At 41.2% G+C, this 25,092-nt stretch overlaps 1 long non-coding RNA gene across 1 annotated transcript; it reads right to left on the bottom strand.

Moving 5' to 3' along the window:
* Nucleotides 1-2,561: 2,561 nt before the first annotated feature.
* On the bottom strand, nucleotides 2,562-24,398 carry LOC116441039. Its single transcript, XR_004238851.1, has 3 exons — nucleotides 23,909-24,398; nucleotides 17,339-17,418; nucleotides 2,562-3,397 (listed from the first exon to the last, which is right to left on the bottom strand). It is a non-coding gene; the product is annotated as an uncharacterized LOC116441039 (long non-coding RNA).
* Between the last annotated feature and the right edge of the window lie 694 nt (nucleotides 24,399-25,092).

The following is a 25,092-nucleotide window of genomic DNA, read 5'->3' on the forward strand; positions in this document are numbered from 1 at the left end:
AGAGCCATGTGTAAGCAAGGAGCACAATGGTCCCTTCCTCCTTAGTTCTCATCTATTTAAAACTGCTCAAAAATACATAGATGTTTTAAATAGATGAGAGATTGGAGCTTGCTATAGTCACATTGTAAGGGATCCACATCAATGTTAAAGGCTTCTGCTTTTTGTGCCTCCAGGAGTCTGAATTAAAACCCAGAGCTTGAAAAGAAAATGCCACAAGTAGTTGGGTATTCTAAATCCACAGAGGGTTAAATGAGAATGAAACTCTTTGATGCTTCAGAGAAAAACTGAGATAAAGCCTAAAAGTTTCAGAGCCCCAGTTTGAAGTTAACTGGTAAGTTAAATGTGAGACCACTGTCTCTTCTCGTAGCAAACATATACATCTATTGTCTTTTTAACTTGGAAGGCTTTCCCAGCAAGTGAACTGTTCAGCCTTCCAAAGGCTAATTATTGTGAATTCCAACTATGCTAAGTGTTTTTACAGTATTTAGGGAACAGAAAAATACCTTGAAACCAGTGTGGGGAGGTGAGGACTGAGTAAGTAGAGAGAAACTGACGTGCTACTCAGGATTGTTGCTCTGCACAAGGCTGCTCTCCTTCAGAAGTTTTCCAGAATGAGATCACAACTCCGTGTGTGGCTGGGTTTGTTGAACAGAGGGCAAAAACTGCATCATTCCACAGCAGAAGCCAGTTGCTTTTAAGAAATGTGAGGTTTAAGTCATGTCAAGCAGGGGGCAAATGTGGTGTTTTACTGGCTACTGTACAGCAAATGGTAAGGAACCTCAAGGGAAATATATTCACAAAGGTGGATGCCTTGCACAGAATCATCAAGGTATAAAAACATTCTTGAAAAATTGAAAAATGAAATTAATTGCTAGAGGTCAAGCACTCCTCACAAATTTACATGGCAGATCTGATTTTCAATGTTCTCTCTTTTTTTTTTTTTTCCCTCCAGCAAGGAAATCCACACTTTTCCATTTGTCTGCTATCTGGTTTTGGTTCCTCCGTCCCTCCCCCTCCTCCTCCTCCACAAGTCTGGACGGTCTCGGATGTTAGGGACCAGGTTTGGCTGCAGTAACACATCAGGTTGGCCACAGAAGTTTTAACAGCTAAAAGAGAACTTCAGTGAACCACCATTGCAGACTAAAGCTCAGCTCAAAATTTCTTCACATGTAGAAGTTTCTGCTTCCAAAGGACAAAAAGTGCATCCAGCACCAAACAGCCAGATGCTGGCCTTTTAAAATCAAGTCAGGTGGCTGCTAAAGTTCTGAGGATTCTTTAGTAAATGGTGTCACTGCTTGTGGGAAACCTGCTCTGGCTGCCTCCCCACCTCCTGTGGAAAAGACTCTGATTTGAGTTAGCAGTGACAAACAGGAATTAATATCTCACACTCCCTTTCAGGCACACCTCTCTTTTGAAGAAGAGTTGGGAAAGCAGTTTGCACTGTTTCTGTTCTTGTCCCCTGTGGTTTGTGACTAAAGGGTGGACGTAAGGAAATATAAAGCTCCTTAGTCTGTACACCACCCACCAGAGGGGCAGACCTCTGGATGCTCTGCTGTAAGGGTGAGGGTGAGGCTGAGAAGGGCAGAACTCGCTAGAAGACTGGGAGCAGGACAGATGCAGGAGGCAGAATTGCTGCCTGATGAGATGGCAGGATTGCTTCAAGGTTTAAAGGCTTAATGGATAGGGGAGAAGCCAGTTTGAGAGCGTATCTACAAGAAGAACCAAAATAGCATTATTTAAACCAAAATAAAAGGAAGAACTAACTGCTGTATATGTTTTTGCTCAAGACTTATGACTTTGGGGTCGCTCCTATGAGTTGAATGAGGAAGGACTGTTGTTTTGAGCTGTCAAAGCTGGCAGCACTCAGATCTCCACCATTCTTTTCATCAAATGACTGTTACCCCGTGTCACATGGAGGATATGTTTGGGGCGTAGGCTCACAGGGCAACACCGGGACCTTTGCAGGACCTTCAGTGAGGATATACAGTTATGCTGAGGGTGAAGTCATCTGAGCACGGTGATCACTGAGCCAGCCTTATGCATCACAGTGCCACCATATCTCCCTGTGGCGCAATGTCCTCATTAGCCGGGCAGTAAGTTGATGATTGGCAGTGCCTGATGTGTCCAGCTGCAGGGCCAGTAAATGGCTCTGGTGATCTTGTAGATCCACCAGGCAGCAAGCCTTGGCCTGTAAGGAAAGCTGGGTTGGGAACTCCCATGTAACATTAGAGTTTGACAATGCTGAATGCTGTGTTTAACCTCCATTTTGGCTATAGAAGAGAACTTTTACAGTACTGTAGCTCCATTAGCTTCAGTAATATTACTCCAAACTTCTTTTGAGCTAAAGGAGGAAAAGCAGTCTATAATTTCCTGTAAGATGAGAATCAGCTGGAGAGCTGTATTTGCTCTTTTCCTTTTCTGTACTATGCAATCATCTGCAAAAAAGTCCTGTATTTTGCAGGCTAAATTATACCTTTAGCCATAGCTCTGTACAGGTAACATGACACTAATTTGAAGAGCATTTCTTTTGAACAAAACGTAACAGCTTAGTCTCACTGTGATCAGAGTAGGAAAAAGAAGTAATTGGTGTTTATTATGTCACTAAAGTATATGGCACACGTGACTCTGAATACATACCTGATTTGCCAAGTAAGACCATGTAGATACCAGCATAATTTCTGCATGCTGTTTTTCAGAACAGAACCCTGATTGTTGTTTGTTATTTCAGGCAGAAACTGTAATTACTCTACAGTTTGCACTAATATCCTGAGGCCTCAGCTGTTCCTGAGTGTTACCAGAGTATAAATATCATCAATAATATTTCACAAAAGGACAAGTCTTGCTCACTCTATTCATGCAGGCACTTACATCCACTTCCAAGGAACTCAGTCAGACTAGGTCTGGATGGATGTGTGAGGCTTTGGGGGGAAGCAGCTTAGCTTTGCTATACCCATTTGCTGCTAGTGACCTTCCTTGTGATTTGGAGATCTCTAATGACCATACTTGGCACATCCCAGTAATTCCAGACTCACACTATGTTACCTTGGGTAACCAGCTTTCTGCCTCCCCCTCCTTGGATTTGCTGAATCCAAGATGCATGAATGTGCCTTCCCCAGCACGTTCTCTGAAAGATCTCCCAAAGCCACTCTCCCACTGCCACTGGAATCAGCGCTCTGCTGCATTAGCACTGTACACACAGGCTGGGTGATAAATCCTGCCGGCTCTTCTGACTGGAGTCACGCGGTCCTGAAGCAGACTAGCTTTTCAGGGGCAAAGGAACTTTTATGATAAGCTTGGTCCATGATGTGAATTCGTATCTTGGAGCAGTACAGATCCTGTGTGGCACTCAGTTTCTGAAGCAGACAGATGAGCATGCAGATATTCCAAAGCCACAAGTCTGGATGGGAAAAGAAAACAAAGTAATGATAGTGGGAGTAGGGGTCATCATTCCCACTCGTACTGCTACCAAAAGAGATTAGGACTCTTTTTTTTTGCATTAAGTCACACTGAAAGCTGGATCCGTTTGGCAAAAGCCTGAGGCCAGTCTGTCGCTACTGACCACCACCATATCCAGCAAAATACACTTAAGGCAAGTAGGAGTAGACTTCTTTATAAGTTGCTGACAGTAGCTGTGGTAAAAGAAGTTGTGTGGATTTTTATAGTCCTGAATTCCATTTTTCCGAACAAGCAGAAATCCCTTCTAGAATATTTGGCAGTTTCACAGTCATCCTCACATACAGAAAATAACTGATTCAGAAATACAAGATTTTTTTCAAGATATGAAAATCTCCACACTGTGCTGTTGCAATTATTCTTCCCCTCAAGGAAATAAATATATCTTGTCTACAAAACAATTAAAATATCTATGGAACTTTTTTATTACACCATTCCTTGCAATTGTTTGTTTCTTTTTACAATCCCGTGTACACTGAAAATAAATAAACTGCAGAGGAAATTAGGTGGAAAGGACCACAAAAATAAGAAATTACATACAATTATTTCACTTTACCTTAGGAGAAGACATGTTTAAACCAACATATTCTTCACAAAAGCAAAGTAAATATTATAACTGATATTTGAAAACTCTCACAGCGTGACTATGTCGTATGCCAAGAATACTAACCTCTACAAAAATAAACTTCAGCAGTGGACCCTGCACTGTGTGCTGCTCAGACTTATGAAAGCTGAAGGAAAGAGAGTCTGTGTAAAATAAAACTGCTTCTGAATGTCTTAAAGTTTTCATAATTGTGCATAATCTAGGCAGACCAGCAAATCAGCATAAGTGGAAGTGAAGCAGACAAAAGTGGTAACTATGAAAAGAGGAGCCCTGGCTCATGGGAACACCAGCCATGATTACCCCTGCAGCAGCTGCTGAATAACCTGAAAGGTAATGTTTTCACAGCCTTATCTGTGTTTGGTCTTCCCCTTTAGCCATAGCCTGGGATGATGTTGGGTGGACAGCTTGGGTATCTACTGTCCAGTTTAACCTTCCTTTGCCTGTCACAAAGTACTGAGCCCTGCTTAGTACCTGAGCTGGACTGTCAGGGTAAACAATTGTTTCAAGACCAGCTGGGCACCCGGAGCAGCAGACCCTGGGTCTCTGAATTTAAAAAAGGGCAGAATACTACTTCTAATGATGCACTTGGAGCAGCTCCCAGCACACCAATGTTATAGGTGGGGAGTGTGTGTATAGGTTCTCTGTCTGCTGCTCTTTCAAGGTTTGTGGTGGAAGGTGATGGAATGAAAATTACAAGTTTTTTTTTTTTTTTTTTTTTAGTTTTTTTTTTTTTAGTTTTTAAAGTAGGTAGGCAATAACATGCTGGGCTTTCATTTCCATCACTTTTCCTCCAATAGCTAAATGTGTCTGCAGAGATGTTTAATGTCAGTCTGCAGTGTGTCTGTGTTATTCATCAGGATGCTTGCACACTGACCCTGGTCTGAGCAGGAGGACCTCTGAGGGTCCCCTCTGCCCTCAGTTACCATATGCATCTGTGATGAGGTGTGGCATCATGCCTAACAAGCAGCCTCAGGTGGAAACAGGCACAGCTGCTGCCCATTTTGGGTGGGTCAGAAACCCGTTTCAAGAAAGCAAGCCTGCAGGGTAAAATGTAGACGACTTCCTGGTGTAGGCTACACGTGGGAAGGAGATTGAGGACTGGAAGAGCTAGGATATGCCAGAGGGGATGAAGCAGACCCCAGGAAAAGGCTAAACACCTGGGCTCACAGATGACACCAGGCACAGTCTGAACAGATCTTGCCACCAGGCAGGCTGTAACATAATAGTACTGTAGAGGGACACATCAGCCCAGCACCTGTATTTAGAAAATACAAATTCAGTCTGGCCTTATAGCAAAGAGGCTTAGCTGAGGAGGGCCTGGTAGGGGCTGACGGCACCAGATAATCAAAACATGGTCTCTAATTAGCCAAATCAAGGTGATGTGAGTGACTACTTGAATACAATCTTTCTCAGATTGTAGTCAGTTCTGCAGCGTTCACCTGAGCCTAAGAAAAAAAAAAGCATGATTATGAAAATCATAACTTTTTATCCTCCCTTAATAGCTGTATTTAAAATAAGCCTCTATGACTGTCAGATTGTTTCAAACCTGCCATCGTAGTTTACCACGCTTCCCTAAAGCAGTAGCAGATGAATCTAAACAGTAGAGGGCTTGTGGTGCGTCCCCAGCATGGGCACGCCACCGTGCTGCTCGCAGACATTCCCGTGCGGGCCAGCCGCTGAGTCACGGACCGCGGCTCCTCTGCTGGCACCGGAGCCCACCTGAGGGGCAGCCTTCACTCCCTGCTCCAGGCGGCCGCTCCCCTGCTTCTCCCAGCGGGGCTCCGGCCCGGCGCTGTCTCCCTGTCTCGGCTGATGTCTCTTCTTCGCAAGCCTTTCGCGCCCAAAGGCAAGCGGGCCCCAACGCTGCACATCTGCAGGCTGGTTTGTTAGAATACACACATCTGCAGGGCAACATAGTGTCACAGGCAGCGCATACGAGCAGCAAGCAGAGAGTCTGTCAGCTCTACACATCAGCATTCCTAGCTGAAAAAAAAGTCTGGAGGATGTGCCTCAGTGCTAAATAGCCTGTCTGTGAGTGATTCTTGTTTGAGTCACATGTAGTTGGACTGGAGAGAGTAGAACCATTATCTGTCCAGAACACGGTCATCCAGGAAAGCAGGCATTTGGAGCATGAAGTTTCAGGTCATGTAGCCTCGTTTTCTCATTTTCTCATTTTCCTTCTGTCAACTTTTAGCCAGCAGCATACAAAAAATTAAAGTTCTCTAGATTCAGGATCCTAGTGTAGATGAATTTGCTAGCTTTGTTCATATTAAAGTTTAAAATTTTCTGGGGGAAAAAAAACAAAGGAAAAAGAAAAATAAGCAGATTCCTATCCTTTTCTTCCAAAACAAGTGTAGCATTTTCTAGGACCACAGTTTTGACTAATCAGTGTACGTACAATCTTGAACTGAAAAGATGTAATCTGAAGACAAAGGGAATGATCCACCTCTGCACATAAGCTTCTTGTCTGCTCCTTTTCAAAGCACATTGATGTCCATCTCTGACCTAAAATCAAGTGGTACCTATACTCCTTCAGAGCTGAAGTAGCCAGTGTTGCCCCTCATTTTCTGTGGGGTTGTAGCCATGGCTGACAAGGATCAGGATTCTGCTCCAGGACTCAAAGTTTGATGGTTTCCAGAGTTGATTTAAAGGCAACTGCAATTATGAAAATCAGAAATTATGACTGCCAACAATTTAAATTGAGAGAAAGCCTCTCCAGTCAAGAAAACCTGAACAAAGACCATATGTAAGTCCTTAGCGCTGACTGGCAAAAGCACCAGTGGTTTTTTTGAGTGTTTGCCAGTTTCGTGAAAGATACAATACATAATGTTTTCAGGTCTGCAGGAATCTCTTGTGATTCTTTACAGTTCAGCTCATCAAGTACTGACATTTTCATCTTCAGTGTTTCAGTATTTAAAGCAGCTTTTCCAAGCCAAAATTATACAGTTCTTCAGTCTTCTCTTGTCATCTGTTATCATGTATCTTTCAAAGACTAAAACAGATTTATACTAATTGATTTAGCTCTTCTCAAAGATAGGGCCAATAAATTGAACTTTCACACCTGCTACCTTTTCTTAGGCTTTCTTAGTCTTAAAGTGAGGTGGGCTTTTTCCTTCTGAAAGAATTTAAGATTTGTTTTTATTGCAGAGAGTATCTCAGTGACTTGACAACACCAATAGGTAGAACGAAGTCTTTTTACAAATAGTTATGCTGAACAAAATATTCACAAAAGCAGTTTAAGTATTTCCTCACAATTTGATGTAGGGTTTGTAAAGGGGAAAAAAAGAAGAGGATCCATATTTATAACTCACCTATTAAAAGTGTTTGTTTGGAATCCGCATCCAAATCTCATCTCATCTCTGTGGTCTCCAAGTTTTCAGGCAGGCTGTGCCTGAGGATTAAGTTCTGCCCTGTTCTGGAGAAACTGGGGAGTTTTCTTAACTTATGCATGTTTAAGGTTGCTATTAAGAGTTCTGATCAGCACATCAGGGAAGTGGGGTTTTTTTTCTCCTTTCTTTTAAAACTTGTTTGTACAGATGAGCTAAGGCTGAATTTGTGTTTAAACTAAACAAACCTCTTTAGCAAGTAATTTTCTTAAATATAACTCTTCCCAAATGTTTCCACAGCTAATTTTTTTAAAGTGCCCATAATGATGTCACCAGGCAGGTAGATTACTATTCACATTACAAATAAAAATCAAAAAATAGTTTTCAGTGAATTCTCTAAGGAGCATTTTGTGAAGGAGAATATGGGTATCATACTGTTGAAAGAGCTACTAGGGATCCTTAAAGCAGGGAGCATTTTTCCTTCTTTTTTGTTAAGTGTGCCTGCTGTAAATAAATGTTGGATGATTTGTCTCATGTATTGAATGAAAAAGTTAATGTGACCATCTAGTTAGGTACACGTGTTGAATACTCCATTAGCTAGTTTTCACAGCTAAAAACCCCGTGCTTTAAGGCATCTTTTTCCTCTCTGGTTGTGCAATAATCGTCAGTACATGTTAGGCTGTATCATGAAAGCTTATCTTCTCAGCAAAGGAGGCTTCAAATTCTCTCTCACTGGTAAAGTAGTTTAGCTCTATGCCAAACTGGAAAACTTCACCCTCCCCCAGGGGTAAATAAAATCCCTGTAAGCAAGAGTTCAAGTTGAGCAAGTTCTTCACTAGTTACTCTTTCCATGAGTCACACACATCTCTTCTGCAGAATCTGTCCAGCTCCTTGTCTCAGTGATACAAGATCAGCATAGTCTAAATTATCCTTCATAGCTGAAAACAATACTAACCCCTAATACTAATGAGAATAAAAGCCCTATGCAGTAACAAACCAAACTTTCTTCTCCTTTCCTTCTGCAGTTTTCTTTACTCTCTTATTCTTCTTGCTGTTTTTCCTAGGTCTGGTTCTCTGATCAAAACATCATGCTTACCTTCTCACATTGTTGATTTCTAAAGCAGCCCCTAATCATCCTGATGTTTTTCAGTCAGTGAGATGCTCTTCTTTTCTTATACTTTCTGATCGTGTCTCAGTCATGAAATTATGCCATTGGCATGTGGTCATTCCTCGCAGCACTCCAGGGTACAAGGCTTAGACACAAACCAGCAGCAGTGTGGTGGAGGACACAGAACCTGGTTTCAAGGACTAGCACTGCCTGTTAAGGTCCACTTCTAATTTGACTAAGGGTTCTTATATTGGGGAAAACCTAATGGTCTGAGCGTACTGTCTGATCTTGTAATCAACTAGTCTTGCACAGCATCTTAACTATTATATACAACCATTGTTTCCACAGCATAATTCCAGCAAGAACTATAAATAAGAAAATGTTTTTACTTTTGTGACTTACTAAACCAGAAGCACTGACTCAGAGAATGATCCAAACAGGGATGTACAGTACAGTAATTAGAATCTTCCAGGGCTAGGTGTTATGTTAGGAGGGTACATGAGAAACCTTTCTTCAAAAGTAAGACAATAACGTTCAAAATAACAATGAATGCTTAAACTGCAAGTGTGGGTGAAAACCCATGAATTAGTTTTCCCTGTAGTGTTGAATCCCATATTGCCAGCCCATCCAAAATACCGTGCACAGCAAGCAAAGCAGTCCCAAGGGGGACCTTCGAGTTTTATTGCGTATTATGGTGATATGTGCACAAAGGTTTGTGTATTGTCAAGAGAATCTTGTCAAAGATAATAATCCCACTGAACTGCTTGGAATGTTTTCACAGTTTCATTTTCCAGGATATGTCCAGAAGTGTAGCTGGCGATGTCTAGGCGTTGTGGAAGATGAATGATACTCTCCTGACCTTCAGTAGTAGGTTAAGCCACAAGGTAGCCTGTTGAGTCCAAAAGGAGTTACACTAATATTTTGGCTGCATAAACCTGTAATTTAGAGATGCTTAAAGTCACAGGATTATGAGCATACTGAAGTAACAGAAACTATGGCACAAAACACTTTCAACTGCAGGCAATTAATTATTCTCTGTTTATCTCCTTGTTTTACTAGGTCTCTTCTACCTACATGTTTTAAAGTATACAAGAATAAACTTCATTAGGATTTATATATAAGACATGCTAATGTACTTAGAGGAAAAATCCAAGTCCCATAGCAGGTTTTGCTTTGTTTGAAAAGTACAATGGTGTGAAAGCCGAGCACATGGTTTAGGTTCCCTTTTATCACTTTAGAGTGTTGTCTGGCTTTTCCAAACCATATACAGAAATATGCCTGTATAACCTGGAGATAGGAAAGCACTTGTTTAAACATGTGCATGCCCACAGTACCACAATTTACATAAACTCAGAGTTGGCACCATGTTCTGACATAGAAATTTAGGGTTGCACCACACGTACTGAACAATTACTCTAATATTTGAAATACAATGGCTACACTGTTTTGTTTCCAAGTTCTTTAGGAAAAATCAGTACAGTTGGGGTTTTTTTTTATACCACATTACCTCTCTAGATACAATAGAAACGTATTCAGTGTATTATTTATTAATTAGCTGTTAACTTATTATACTCAAAAAAAAAAATCTTCAAATTAAATCTTAGGCACAACTAACTGGCACGTGGGGAAAAATCTTTGAAATTCAGTGGAAATGCTGTAGTAGCCTGTGAATTCAGAAGTGGCAGGTGGAACACAAACAAAAAAATAAAAAAGGCTAAGAAAAATCTCTCAATTATATATACCAGTTTCATTGTCATAAACCAGCAAGTCAACCAAGCACCTTATGAGGTGTTGAGTCAGAGGAAAAGAGGTCGGGGGACGGTACCAAAAAGTAACAGTGCAAAGTAGCGAAGAAAAACCCCTACCTTTGTCCCTGTTAGAAGACAGTTCCCTGTGCTGGTTGCAGTTGTGATGTACACTGTATAAACACGCACAGCTCGGTGCTCCTGAACCCAGAAAAGGTCATTTGGAAAATCCCACATGTTTTCCCAGCTTTTCCTCACAAATTTCCCCTCCATAACTCTGCATGGATCACGGTCCAGTCACTTTTGCATATGGCAACTCTCAGTGAGCAGTTGTGAGACAGAAAGATTTTGGTGACGCATTCATTCCAAGATTATTTCTTGATGGCAAATCATACTTCTGCTTTCCTGGTGTCCAAAACTGATTTTGTCATCCTGACTCAAGGAAAGCACCTGTGTGGGACAAAGGCACTGAGTACACAGCTGCCAGTAGTATGCTAGGATGCACTAACCTCTCAGGAAATCTCTGTGAGGCTCAAAGAGAAAGAAAAGGTGCTTAGCTGTTCAAAATTACATTTTTTTGAAAGAGACATTGAAAAAATGCGAGACAAAAAGCGATCTTTTCAGCCTTGGTCTCTGCTGCATTTGACTCAGGTAGACAGGAATTTTAATGGAGTTACAGGAATGCTATGGCAATTTTTTTTTCTTGTACTTCAGTAGTTCTCAGCAAAAATGTCAGCTTATCTGGGTTTAAGCTGACACTGCCATGGCTCATTGTCTCAGGTTCATTTGTAACACTGTCTAGTTCTATTAAGCAGCTAATAATACTCACACCTACGCAACACTTTTAATTTATAGACTTCAAAACACTGGCACAGCTGTACCCCCGTTTTACACAGCGGAAAAGTCAAGGAAAGCAAGGCCAACACTGGACTTTCTAATGCACACAGCAGTTTGGGTGGCAAAAGGATGATGGATATTACTTGTTTTTATCCTCTGGTGTGCTGGAAAAGGGTTTAATTAGACACAGTGGACTTCAAGTGTGGAGCCATTTACAGGGCTGAAGGCCCCACAGGGTTCCTGTGTCTCACAGGCATGACTGGTCGTGTTTTGGGGGTGGGGGCTCAGCCTGAAATGTGGGAGCCCCCCTCTGCCACAGCCCCAGGCACAGCACATCTTCTGCACCCAAACACAGCCTGCTCGATCTTACAGGGAGCAGCAGAAACACAGAGGGGAGAGACACGCAGCCTTGGAAATGTTGGTGGCATGAGATCAGAGGGAACGTGAAGGGGAAACTGTGAAAGGAGAAGGGGAAACATAGCAGAAACTTCCAGGACAGTGAAAATACATTCAGGGAAGAAGAGGAGGGACACGCTGCACCTCGTACATGGAAGTTTTGATCCAGCAAAGAACATAAGCATTGCTTAGGCAACCTTTTAAATTCGAGGAGGTGGAATACGAAGATGCCTGAGCTTTGCAGTCTTAACACTTTTCCACTCTTATGTCTGTCTGTTTTCCTGCCCTGTGCTGGAAACATTCACAGAATTATAGTCCAGTTCTCCTGAGTACCATGCCCAGGTAAATGGAAGCCTAACAGGACAGGAAGCCAGCCCCTTTCATTACACAAGAACATGATGGATCATAAAGCAAGATCCCAGGGTGAGGCAGCCAGCAGTGCAGTTCTTACTGTTAGGAGCAACCCAGTCAGCCATGGGGCACAGGCATACCAATGTCATTTTCATAGCCTCATTTTCATTGCCCCACCACTTCTTTGTAAAGCTGACACGCTCTTTTAATTTCCAGCCTCCATTTATGCACCACCACTTTGTACCGACTCTGTGCTTTCTCTGTGAGAATTTTCTTTCCACCTTAGCAAAGTTCAGGCTTGTCCTGAGTGGATAACACGTATGTCAAGTTATCTGCAAGTCTATTAGCACATCACTTACGGATTAACAACAACTTCTATGTTTATACAGGACTTTATATCCAGTGTACTTCCTAATACCTTGTGATTGTTAATATAAATTTCTTTTGCAGAGGTGTAGACAATGTCTAAACCACTAAAAAAGGTGGGATGTTTAAGAATTATTAACTACATGAATAGATTTATCAGTTAAATAAATAAGCTTTAGCCTTACAAAGCCATTTAAATAACATAGCCTTAACAAAATATTTAAATAATGTGGAATTAAGACTTTAATAACTAGATGTACTAGAGAAAACACACTTCAATAACATTTTAGAAAACACCAAATACTAGAATGTTTAGTCTGACAGTGAAGCTTATCGGTTAAAAAACCCATGAAATATTGACATAGAGTTACTTGACAATTAGTCACATCCTGGCTCATGTGTTGAACATGAAATTCACACTGGACTCCTCTGTTGAAAACAAAATACTTTTTATGTGGCTTAAGTTTTAAGTCATTTGTACATTTACTAGTTAAACTGCCAGGTAAAAAAATTAAAATTAACAACGAACAGAAGTATACTCTAAGAATAGGCTATCAAGTGTCCAAATACTCAAAAAAAATCATAATCTGACTCTTTCTAAAACAGTTTAAGAAAAGTCACCAACAGCTGTTAGGTTCTGATTTCCTTTCAAAATTAGATTATTAATTTAGATACAACTAGAAGGTAAATTTGGCTATCCCACTTTAAGTATCAGTCTTCAAATAATGTTATTGTTCCCTATTTTGCAATAATTCCCTAATTACAAAGAAATTCTAAGTTGCTGGAAAGCTGTGCCATCAGACAGCTGGCTCAGCCAATCAAAACGAGGATTTTCTTTTTAGAGTTAATATTGCCATTCATGGCCGTGGGCTGTGTGCAGCTCTAACCCAGCTGTTCAGGATGACAAGGGAGCAGACAAAGGCGTGTTTCACCCTTTCAAACCTTGCTGCACTGCTTCTGCTTAGCTTTTGCTTTGGGAAATGATGGGAGGGCGCAGGCTTTTGGCTGGGGCATAGCCCTGGGAGCTGGACGAGAGGACAGCCCAGGCTGGAGCAGGCACCTCCATGGGCTCCTCTTCTTGCCAGGGCTGCTGCCCCTTCACGGGACTGAACACTCACCTTAACCCATTCTAAGCACAGAGCAAATTTGTTCCTAGTGGTTGGGAAGGGGAAAACCAAAACCAGGCCCCTCCACCAGTTTGAATCTTTGGTCACGTCTGAGTGGGTGATCGTACAGGAGTGTGCTGTGGCACCTCTCTGTGCGTGGTAAACCTAAAAATACGAGACTATAAATGTACTGCAGAGCCAACAGTAAGTGAAATGTTTTCAGAAAATCCTAAAGGGAAGAGTGGAAAAAAAAGCAGACCAGCCCTCTGGGAACACTGCTTTCCTAAGTCATAAAACCCTCAGTTTTCCCTGTCTGGAAAAGTTGTCCACAATGCTCAGAACAATATGCTTTTATTTTTAGCCTTTTACACCAAATAACCATGAAGAAAAAATACCCAGTGTCAAATGTTGCGAGTGGGCAGAAGTACCCCCTTGTAGTTAAGATAGATATGTTTTTAAAAGCTGGAGTTTGAGACATGAAATTGAAATTGTTCAATTTACAAGTAAATTTAATATTTCAGGAACATGTTTATGTCCTTAACTAAAACATGGTTTGAAATGGCTTTAGTTTTTTATGCCACGTGTAAAAAATATTTCATGTTCTTCACTTTGAAATTCACAAAAATTTAGAATCTTAAAAAAGTCCTGAAAAATGGACATGCCAAATGTGTTGTTAATAAACCAAAAAAATTTATTTTATTGAATAAAATGGCTTGAAAACAAGCCAAACTTCCAAAATAGAAAGGAAGATACATTTTTCTCTTCTTTTTCTGAAGGCATCCAACAGTGCAGGAATGCTTTGTTGAAAATCTAAAGATGGACAAATAATCAAAAACTTGGTGGAGCATGGAGCAGCAGACTGTATTAATTAAACCACAATTAACTTTGCGGCACTATTTGGTTTTGCATGGTTGCGCAGTATATTCATGCATATTGTATCTAATCCTGCTATCAACCAGAGAGACAAAACTCCAGACACCAGGAATTTGGTTTGGCTAAGTCAAGCACAGTGACTTATTTCAGATGCTGATATCGGTTTCTTAAAAAGAAGCATTGTTACTTTCCCCTGTATATTCTACAGCCCAACTCAGCTGAGGCTCAGACTGCATGGGCATGCTCAAGGCAAACCTTCAGATAACACCCAGATATTGCAGAAATTTATAAAGATGGTAATGAGGCTTTGCCTGGGTGTGTTGCTGTATCTACAGCTGAACTGGGTCAGAGACTGAAGCTTCTGGGCACCCTCCCAGCTGCTCACTGTTGCTTTTTCTTTTTTTCACTGCCAGAGGTCACTCTCTTTTGAGATCTGCCTCTGTCACTGCATGCTTAGGTTGACACTGTGAAATGACATAATTGTCATGATTGCTTTACCGCTGGTACCTCTCCATAGGTACTTGCATTACAGATAGTGAAGAGCAGAGTGAACTTGGTCAGTGGGCTTGCTAAAGCCTGCACCCACCAGTATGGCTCAGGCTGCTGTAGGAGTTCAGAGTTTATAGCAGCAGTGAGTCACTGGAGGCACTTCTCGCCTTGAGGGGCTGGCAAACCCCTCTGGGTACATGAGCCCCTCTTTGCACCCCTCCGGAGAGATGGAAACCTCTACTCCAGTTCACTGGGCTAGTCAGTATTCTCAGATTCTGCTGTGCCATGTTTGGCACAGCACAGGATAGGTGTTAAGGAACAGATACAGGTAGGTTCTCACTGCATTAACACCTGTGGCAGCATTTCCCAGGAATCTAACAAACTGTAAGGGGAAGAGGTGATAAGAGGCAGGGTAGTTTTGGCAGCCTGCCACCACAAACTGGTATATGCTGAATGTATGTCACGGACAGGTCCTGTGCAAACATCACAGCAAGCTAAACATTACAAATCCTAAAATGTCCTTGCACAATGAACATTTTAAAATAATATAGATTATATAAACGGCTGTGATTTAAAGAGGCCAGGAACAGGGGAAGGTAGCCTGCAGCCAGGATTGTACTGATTAAAATATACAATAGAAATATTAATCAAGTGAACTTAAGGGTAGGAAGCAGGCAGGAGGGAGGGGGAAGACATGACATAATCCCCTTAGTACCATATGATATTCCAGTGCCCTGAAATATGGGACAGGCAGACAGAAAGAGAGCAGTCCTGCCATTTTGGCTGGGAAAAGCTGTCTCTACCAAGGCAGGGGTTCTGCCTGGCCTGAAAAGCCACATACAATGTCTCTGAGTGCCCACCAGTGCACACCACAGCTGGGGTACTGCAGCCTGCAGTGTCCTGAGCCCATGAAGGCCTTGAAGAGGATGGTTTCCAAATGTTGCTTTAATAGGGAGTTTTGTTTTACTTTTTCCTACCTTGGTATTACAGATTGATGGTTTGAAGTAAGCCCCATCTTTAAGGGCAAATCTCACTGTGAGTGACCTCACACACTAAAGCACTCTGTTCCTGCGAGCATGGCAATGTTCAAAGCTCTTCCTGCAACCAGCGTTCCTATCTATATTTTTCAGGATACCCTAACAATAATACAGTCAGCCTCCTCTTAGTCACAGGGCTGTTTGGGAGATGGTATCTCTGGGTCTGAGGTGGGGGAGCATCTGCCAGCAGACTGCTTTAGCCAGGAAAATCCTCTGGCAGAGGGTGAGTCAGGAGCCTGCCAAGTACACAGCACTACGAAGCAATAAAGCAATGAAGCCTGCGCATGCTTCTGCCTTCGTTTGCTTGCTGCTATGGAGGATCATGCCTATGTCACAGCCCAGCTCCTGCCTTGTTTTGTTTAGATCTACCAGCTCAACTCAACTTCATTTTCTGCCCTCAGCTCATCTTGCTAGTAAACTGGGCACTTCTATTGAAAAATCCTTTTTGTCTCTATCCCCTCTTCCTCAGCACCACCCTCATGTGTGGCTGTGAAATTCCTTACTTAATTCTTTCTGTCCCTTGATTGTGACCTGCCATCTTTATCAGCCTCTGATGTTCAGGTTGCACACAGCACCTTGGGGCTGGATTTCCCTGGCAGGAGCCTGGGGAGCTGCCAACAGTAGTAATGAGGAAGATGGATGGAGAATCCCAGCCGGATTCTGTCACATGAACACACTGTCTTACAGTAATTAGGAACCTCACAGCAGCTTGGATATACACACTCTTTATGCCTGCCCACTACTCACTTGCATACTGTATTTTTCTTAGCATTTTTTTTCACTGATCTTTGGAATAGTATTTTGGAGCAGCTCTCAGTACCAGCAATAGGATAAATAGGGTAGTCCTGTTCATCTTTAATTAGTAGTTTGCAGCAAGGATAGTATGCAATATCAGCTTTTACTATCATAATTATATAAACTTTCTTGCATGCAAGCACCCACTCAGAGGAATGCATATGCCCATACCAAAAGTTCTTTCAATACCTTTGCTGGCATCTGTTGTATATTGCCTGAACAAAGAAAGAGAATGGATCTTTTCAGCCATCTAGCCATTCATACCTAAGGTCTTTGTTTCTGGGGCACAGGAATGAAGCTAGTCCCCAGGGAAAAAAAAAAAAGGTTAAAAAGACCTCAATGTAATCTTGTTTCCCTTCATGATTAACTGAAGTTAGGAAAAAAAGGGATCTCTTTCATGAGCCCTAGGTCGCTGGAAACATACTGGAGTCATGCTGCTTTGTCAGCTGAACAGGAGCTCCCAGTGTGACATGCTGCTAAAAGAGACAATGCTGTTCTTGGATACATGAGCAGATACCCAGGGACGTATCCAGTAGGACGGATATCGTATGTCTGCACGCCGACCGGAGCAAATACTGCTGGAATACTGTCCTGGCCTAGTGCCTGCAGTTCAAAAGGGATGCTGATAAATTATAGTAACTTCAGAGAAAAGCCACAAGAGCATTTAACGTGGACATGACCAATCTTCCTTATCCTATAAACCCTGTACCAAAATCACTGTTTGAACAAAAGCCAGCAAAGGGGAATTCCAGGAACAGTCAGTAGAACACAAAATTGGTGCCCCAGGAGTCCCACTGCTCACCGCATGGAAGATGAAAGAAGACCATGATAGAAGATGGGTTGGTCACTCACCTTTTCTATAGCCATGCACAGTCCTGAGTTGCACCTTAACACTTCCATTTCATGTAGCTCGAGCACTGCTAATTAGTTCCCTGGAAAATAAACATCAGCTATGAGAAAGCCCATGAATTCTGACTATTTCACTCATCAAAAAGAAGGTCAAGGATTGAATTCAGAGTTTAATACAGGAACAAGACTTTGATAACAACTGTTTCAATTCAGTAAAGGAGAAGGACTCTGAAGGTTGAATATGAATAGTGTCTTCATTTCTTAAGGTGAAAAAACAATTTTTGAATGTAATCCAGCATTTGAAATTTTGAAAAAGAAAGTTCAAAGCAGCCATAAACTCATTTTCATTTTGTTTCTTAAAGTGATTATCCTCCTCACAACCCTGTGAGCAAGTATTGCTTATTCATATGGTAAACGGCTGTAGCTGTATAACTAAGAGAAATCTCATTAAAAATATTATTTTCTTAATCCTACATTGAAAAGAACTAATAAAAAATTTCATGCCCATTTCTAACTTTCTACTTGGGAAATATCTATTTATGACATAGGAATTAATAAACCTGAATAAAAACCCCATACCTGAAACTCTAAGCAGTCCAGCTACTCTGGCAGCTCATCTCTTTTCTGATGGCAGCACACAGCTACTGACAGTACGAACCTACTAGCAAATTGTGCAGGGCCTTCAGACTTAGTACAGAACCACCCCCACCTCCCCATTCAGAAGCCTTTGGCCAGGATGACCCCTGCTAGCAGTTTTAAAACATCACAGTGGATTAAGGCACAGAGTGATTTTTTTGCAGTCCAGAGGTATGCAGAAGAGCTACTAGCAGATGAAGAAAAGCAGGGGATTCTGGGAACCAACACTTGCATTAAATGTATTTTTATGAAACAGCACAATCCCTCTTCCTTGGCTTCCTTAAGAATAGGCTAACAGGAATCACACGAGAATGATAAGTGCTTCAGCAGCCATTATTGTGGCTAGTGGGATTTTAAAACAACAACAGAATTATTGTATGTTCCTGTTAAATCCTCCTTGTCACCATTGATAGAATTGATCGAGTGTTCTTCAGTGAATAAACACATTGGTGAATTACTCCTTTTCTTGGTCAGCTGTTGTGTTGACAGGACTCTTTTATCCTTTGAGTGGCGGATGGTATGTGTGGCTGCTGGGAGACAGCAGACAGAAAGTCAAGTCCAGGGCTTAGGGAACAGGCTAAGAAATGCCAGTGGAAGCTTGTGCAATGCGTGAGAATCAGCCAGATTCAGAAGGGAAGGAGAAGCCCTGTCTAGTGTCTGTTGAGCCTGATTTGGGATAGCCATTGGGATTATCTTCCTGATGACACAGATGATAGTTGCTTTTAAAGATGCCATCGTGATTTCAAACATTGTTTGATTTCCCCAGCAGTTTCAGAAACTGTCTCAGCCTCCAGGAAATCAGATGCTGCTGAAATACCTTGCCACAGAGGACAACACCAACACAACAGCAAAAGGAAATACCACTTTTTCACATGCAAACATATTAGTGATTAGAAGAGTCTTCCTCTAAATTTAAATGTTGCATATCATAACCCTCTTGTAAGTCCAAATGTTTTTAGTGCAACTCTACCAAATTAAGGGGAGCCATTGAAACTAGTAAATCAACCTATATATTGTACCTCAACACTGTACCTATATTTTGTACCTCAGCATGCCACATCCAGTATGCCTGTGGTTTCCAGTGATCAGAGAAAGAGCAGCCAGTGAAATTAAACAGGTATTTTTCCTCAGCAGTAACATTTTGTTTCCCATTTCTCCGTAAGGCACTGTCTTGCCTCCAGCAGCAGACCCAGCCTTGGCATTCCAGCACCATCCCTACTCCCGAGCGCCAGCTGGGCGGGGAGAGTTGGTGCAATGAACTTTGCAGCTACTCTCTGTGTGCGCCCATCAGTGTCACTGACCACATTCCTGGGACCTGACACACACTGGAACACCTCTCCTACGCATTTTTCTCCTCCAGTTTTGGCTCATTCCGGTGGTTTTCTTAGAAAAATGAACTAACAATGGTCGTATTACTTTAAAATGTAAAGCAGACATTTTGGCCCCTCAGCAAAACATCTTTAGAGTGAAATACTGGAGAAATGTACAGAAGATATTTTGACCACCAGAGGGGGCCTGTATTGTCCCAAACTTAAAGTAAAACCAGAAAAGCATGTTTTAGGAGAGAAAGAAAACAGCAAGTATGATTTGTACCAGGGTAGCACCTACAGACATGGAGTAATGACCCATGCCCTGAGATGAAGGGAAAACAAGTTCATGTGGGGTGAATATGGAATGCTATCTGGTACCCACTCCATCAGCTGTGCTCAGAAGGTATCCTACAGAGGAAATTCTTTAGGAAAAAGATGAGTTTTTCTGTGAATCTGTATGTGAAATACAATGGGATTATTTTGGCTGTTGTTTTAAACCGCTGCCTCCCCCATGTGCATTTCAGTAAAAACAATGCTGTAGATGCAATTCAATTTTCAAGGCTCTTATCATATGTCATGATATTAATATCTGTCTTAATTTAAAATTTCAATATTTTGTGTGGATCTAAGACAGGGTTAGGTATCCCAGTCACAGGACAAAGAATAGACTTCAGAAATACAGTTTACAGTTAATAATTCTAATTATAGTCAGAAATCCTAGCACAAATTCTAACATGTAAGATTGGAAAAGCCTAAAAGGTTTTTTCACCCTAAGAAAATGAACTGATCTACAACTGAGAGATACCATTTTTCAGTACCTACTTAGTTACTGTACTGTATATCTCAAAAGTACTTATTTTCCCTTTGTCTGCACTTTGCTTTTTTTATCTGTGTAGAATGAATGCAAACCATGCTTAATGCCATACCCCATGCTTGCAGTCTAAAGCAACTTTCAAAAAGCATTCATATATCATCATACTAATAACTAGGCAGCAGAAATTCTAATCCAGCATTTAATGCAAAAAATCCTGTTTATGTTCTGTGACTTTTATTGCAGACCATTGATACAAAACAATGGCATTAACACTACCACAAAAAAATTTAAAAAGATGGGAAAGTTACTGCTGTTTGAATAGCAATTGACAATCTTGGATGTTCTTGCTTGGAAACATTGTTCAAAGGAAACAAATCTTCCAGCTTAAAGCCTCATTCCTAGAGTCATCCAATAATGCATAAATAGGACCACTTAGACACAGCATTTGTCCCACACTCTAACTTATTCATCTATTTGTAGTGGATATGAGAGCTTGTGGGTGGCCTGACATGGTCCTCATTCAATTTTATTTAATTACTCACTTGATTTCACTTGAAAGAACTATTAAAATGGCATCTTAATTGCTCAGTATTATCCAGAATCTTTTTCAAAGCCCATAAACTGTCAGGGATTAAAAATGATGTCACTTTTCTGAATTCCCTGTTCAGAGGGGAAATGAAAAAAAAAATCTCCGTCCAAGCCAAAATAAATACATAATAATACACAGCCCTTGAGGAGGGGGCCAGCTCTTTCCCTCCCTCTATGCTGCACTACTGCTCTGAGCAGGATTTGGGGAAAGCAGATGAAGAACTACAGCCATAAAGGTTTAGGCAGGACAGGAAAGTCACGTTTGGGATTGTCAGATCCTGGATGATGGGTTTTCACAGCCACAGCCCACTCCACCCCCCAAACAGGGAAAACTGCCATCCCAGGGTAGATGAAAGGTCCATCCAGCCCAATATCCTGCCTTTGACAGCAGACAAAGGCAGATGCTTAGGAAAAGAATATAAGAACAGGGTGCATGCAGAGTGATTCCCTCTCCACACACCCCCCTCCCTTAATATCCTCTGTGTTTCCGACAATCAGGAGTTTAGGGATTTCCTGAGCCAGATGTTGCATCTGGACCACTGCTTTTAATAATCAAATAGAAACAGAGCCCCTTTTCTGCAGTGGCTTGGCTGTAACTGCAGCCAGCCTAACACAGTAGCAGCCACAGTGAGTGGCTGTACTGCTCTCCTGAAACTGCAGAACATTTCTTCCCATTTCTGACTTTCATACATAAAAACGCTATAAATTCAGGATTAGCCCTAAGAAGAATTCATAGCCACTGGACTTTATAAAGATAGATTATGCCATCAGTAGTCTTATTAAGCAATCTATTAGTTGAGTGGAAAGCCCTGTTTTCACATGCACAAACACATAACCTACATCTGCAAGCAGATGTTAACTGCAAGACATATGGAATCTACCCCTTAAATATCTTACATATCAGAAGAGTTTGGTAGGATATTTGATTCAAATGTACTTCAATCTATCTGGGAACTGGAAAACTAGAAAAAAAAAATAGATAAATGGTGGTATACAAGCATGGGGCACTAGTTGCATTAGGCCATAACTTCCCTTGAAGTGCTGTAGGTTCTTTGTATAGCAGACATCCCATAGTGGCTATAAGGACTAGCTGTCATGGATCTAGAAATTAGATTAATTTTTACCTTTGGAGAAGAGAGGAAGTCACCAGAGAATACCACCTTCTTTTTTGTGCTTGATGTCCATGCATAGCTTTGCCTTTTCTTTGTTTAATTAACCATTTTGAAAGAAAAAGTGTCTTTTATTTCTGCTTAAAATAAAATCATCCCCCTTTCTTCTCCTGATCAAATGCCACACACTTTAAAAAAAAAAAAATTATGGAGTTAACTCAAAAATAACTGAACTCTGGAACCCGGCATGCAAATAGTTCTAATCTTAGTGTACACAAATGTTCAAGCTTGAAAACAAACTGAGTAAGATAAAAATAAAGGTGTTGGCAATTCTGAGTATGGCTGCTTGGCATCTGTTAAGATCTTTAGAATGTCCTGATTTAACTCCCCCATATTTTGCAACTTGACACAGATATACCTGCCTGATCTCAGTGCTCAGAAAGCTCTGCAGAGGCAGCAGGCAATGAAGGACAGTGATGCCTCACAGTTATCACAGCAGAACCCAGTGGATGGTGAGGGAAAAGAAAGAAGAAACTGCCTAAGCACAGACACACTGGAGAGTGCTTTCTTCCAAGAACTGCAACTCCTAAATGCTTTTGTTGCATTTTGCTACTTTAAGCTCTGCAGTTGACTCTAAGGACTTGACTCCAAACAGTTCCGGTCCCTGGGTCACTCAGGGTCTCACAATATACATCAAACTGCTCATACCACATGCCATTCCAGTGAAACAAGAGCATCACTGACTAATTTTATGATAATTTAACTCCTGATTCATCAGTGTTTAGTTCACCTTCAAGGAAGAAGGATCTCATTTACATACCCAAGTGGCTTACTTAGTTGGAGTTTAGTTTGGAGCTTACCTGCACCAAAAGCCATAAACCCTAATGCCCCTCAACTGGAGTTTCTAGGGTTTTAAAGCTAAGGGAGACTCGAAATTGAGACATTCCCCCAACATCAGTGTCAGACATTCCATTAGGTAGGGATGTGCAGGTCTTCTCTATTTCTGCCTTTCTTTCTCAGCAGCCTTTAGAGAAGTCAGACATCTTCAAGGACCTGGGATCCTCTCAAAACAGCTCCTGTCTCACGGAGCATTGAGGCAGTGGAAATAATGCTCACTCTCTTTCAGTCTCCATTCCTTCTTCTTTTGCCCTTCTGCCCAAACTTTCCTGCACTCCCCCCCAAAAATCATGAGTTCTGCCATCCCTGTGCAGCAAGAGAGTCTGTCTGCTGGGCTGAAAAGGGAAGACAATGCAGATGGAGAAACCAAAATCATCCCCCCTTCTGTGGACCCCCTTCAAGTAATGATGCAAGAAACATCTTGCCTGTCACTTTTAGCAATTTTATTACTTTTAAAATGCTATTAATTGATCTCCATGTTGTTAGTAAATTCTTTCAAAATCATGAGAAAGTACTGCTATATAAAAAGAAATTGTCATAGGCTTTACACACTGATAGGTGAGTTAGGATGCCAGCAATACTCACCTGCACTCCTGTTAGAGTCAGTGTGTTACCACACATGGGGGTGTGCACAGGCCTCAAGAAGTGTCCAGCCTGAGCCCTGCCATACTCACGCTGAGCTTAAAGTTAAACATTAATTAACTGAAAAGAAAGGATTGGGTAGTTCTGGGTACCAGGGAGACAAACACATGTAAGTAAAATAGGTACTGACAATCTTCAGAGCTCCTGAGAAGCAATGGATCATCCACCTGGAAAGTCTTTTCTATCATAGGAGAAAGTGCACTTCAATGATATCTGAATTTTCTGAGCATGAAGCATGGATATCTTCTCTCAAAAAGATAAAATTGAAAAATTTCAAAGTATGTTTTAACTCTAAGTTTGATTTATCATAAAGAAACTTGCCTGGTTTATAAATTAGAATTTGTATTTTTCTTAAGTATGACTTAAAAACAGAAGAAATGGATCAGTTTCCTCTGTGCCTATGTATGTGTATACATGGACAGGAACGGCAGCCATAACACATGTTTTATCATTTAAAACATCTTCCTCTGGGAAAATAATGCCGAAAGTGGCTATTCTCATTTCATTAATTAGAACTCAAATGGTTTCCAGTTTTGACATGGCTCTCAAGAAATGAGTGTTTCTGCCTGTGACTTACCTGATTTACATTCCATGTTGCTTGAAATTCAAGGAGTCATTCATCTTTACATCTTCTACTGTCACGTGCTGACTGCAGACATGTACACACACAGTGCTGCAAGCTTGCACCTCTCCCATCAGGCTCAAGAACTGTTTTCCAAAATGCAGCAATGACAATTCATTTCAAACAAGACAGTCCAGTAGTTGAAGTTACACTGTAACCACAATTGTCAGTGGAAGCAGCATATTTTCTAAGAAATTGCTGGTCACTTCAGGTCTATACAAAATAAGGGGGGAAAAAACTACCCTAGCTAGTTAAAAACTTGCCTTGCAATATTATGGTAAAGATTTTTTCTTTTTCAACTGTTTTTTTTTCCCCGTTTGCTGCTTGCCAGATGTTAACAGGATTGCAGCACATTTGCACAGCTCATGGAGATTTTTGACTGCAAGGTTTACAAGAGACATATAAAATGCATGTCCTAGCCTCTGATACAATTTATTATTTTTAACTAGCCTAAGTGAAAGCACTAAAATGCCCTGCTCAGCACTTGAGGAATGAGTATCTGACAAGGAATGCAGCACAATTGCCCCCAAATAACTTTGCCCTGACCCACCAAACACAGGGATAAAACAAATGAGATGGTTCTTGCCCCTCCTCCTTTTCTGAGAAGTCAGCATTCTCCACTGAAAATAAACCAGTGTCAGTAAGTGACAATTCTGGAATTCTCCTTGGGAGTTAAGTCCCAGCTGAGACACTAAATCACTTCATGAGAATGTGTCCTATTGCAAAACCTTTGTATCAGGGTCCCATTGCACTGTCCTTGGGTGCATTCTTTTTTTAATAAAATTGACATTTTATTCCACTTAGGCACATCATAAAATTGCCACCAAATAATACTTCATGTGGTAGTTCTGTAATAATCAAAGAGATACACTGGGCACTTTATTCTAAATGTTTGTCCTAATCCTCCAGGCAAATACTAACGGATAGTAGCAATTTGGGTAGTCACTGGAGCATAAAAAATGAACTTTTTAAAATACCTAACGCTTAAAAGCAAACAAACAAACAAACAAACAATAGTTTGCTTGTCAGAGCACAAACAACTTCCCCACAAAGCATTTGAGAAAGAATGAAAAGGCAGAAGTTTGGACAAATCCAGTTTAGTCACTGTGTGCGGGTCTCTGCCTGCAGTAGGAAATTTT

This window comes from Corvus moneduloides, chromosome 3, assembly GCF_009650955.1.
Source record: "Corvus moneduloides isolate bCorMon1 chromosome 3, bCorMon1.pri, whole genome shotgun sequence".
In the NCBI taxonomy this organism is placed as follows: domain Eukaryota; kingdom Metazoa; phylum Chordata; class Aves; order Passeriformes; family Corvidae; genus Corvus; species Corvus moneduloides.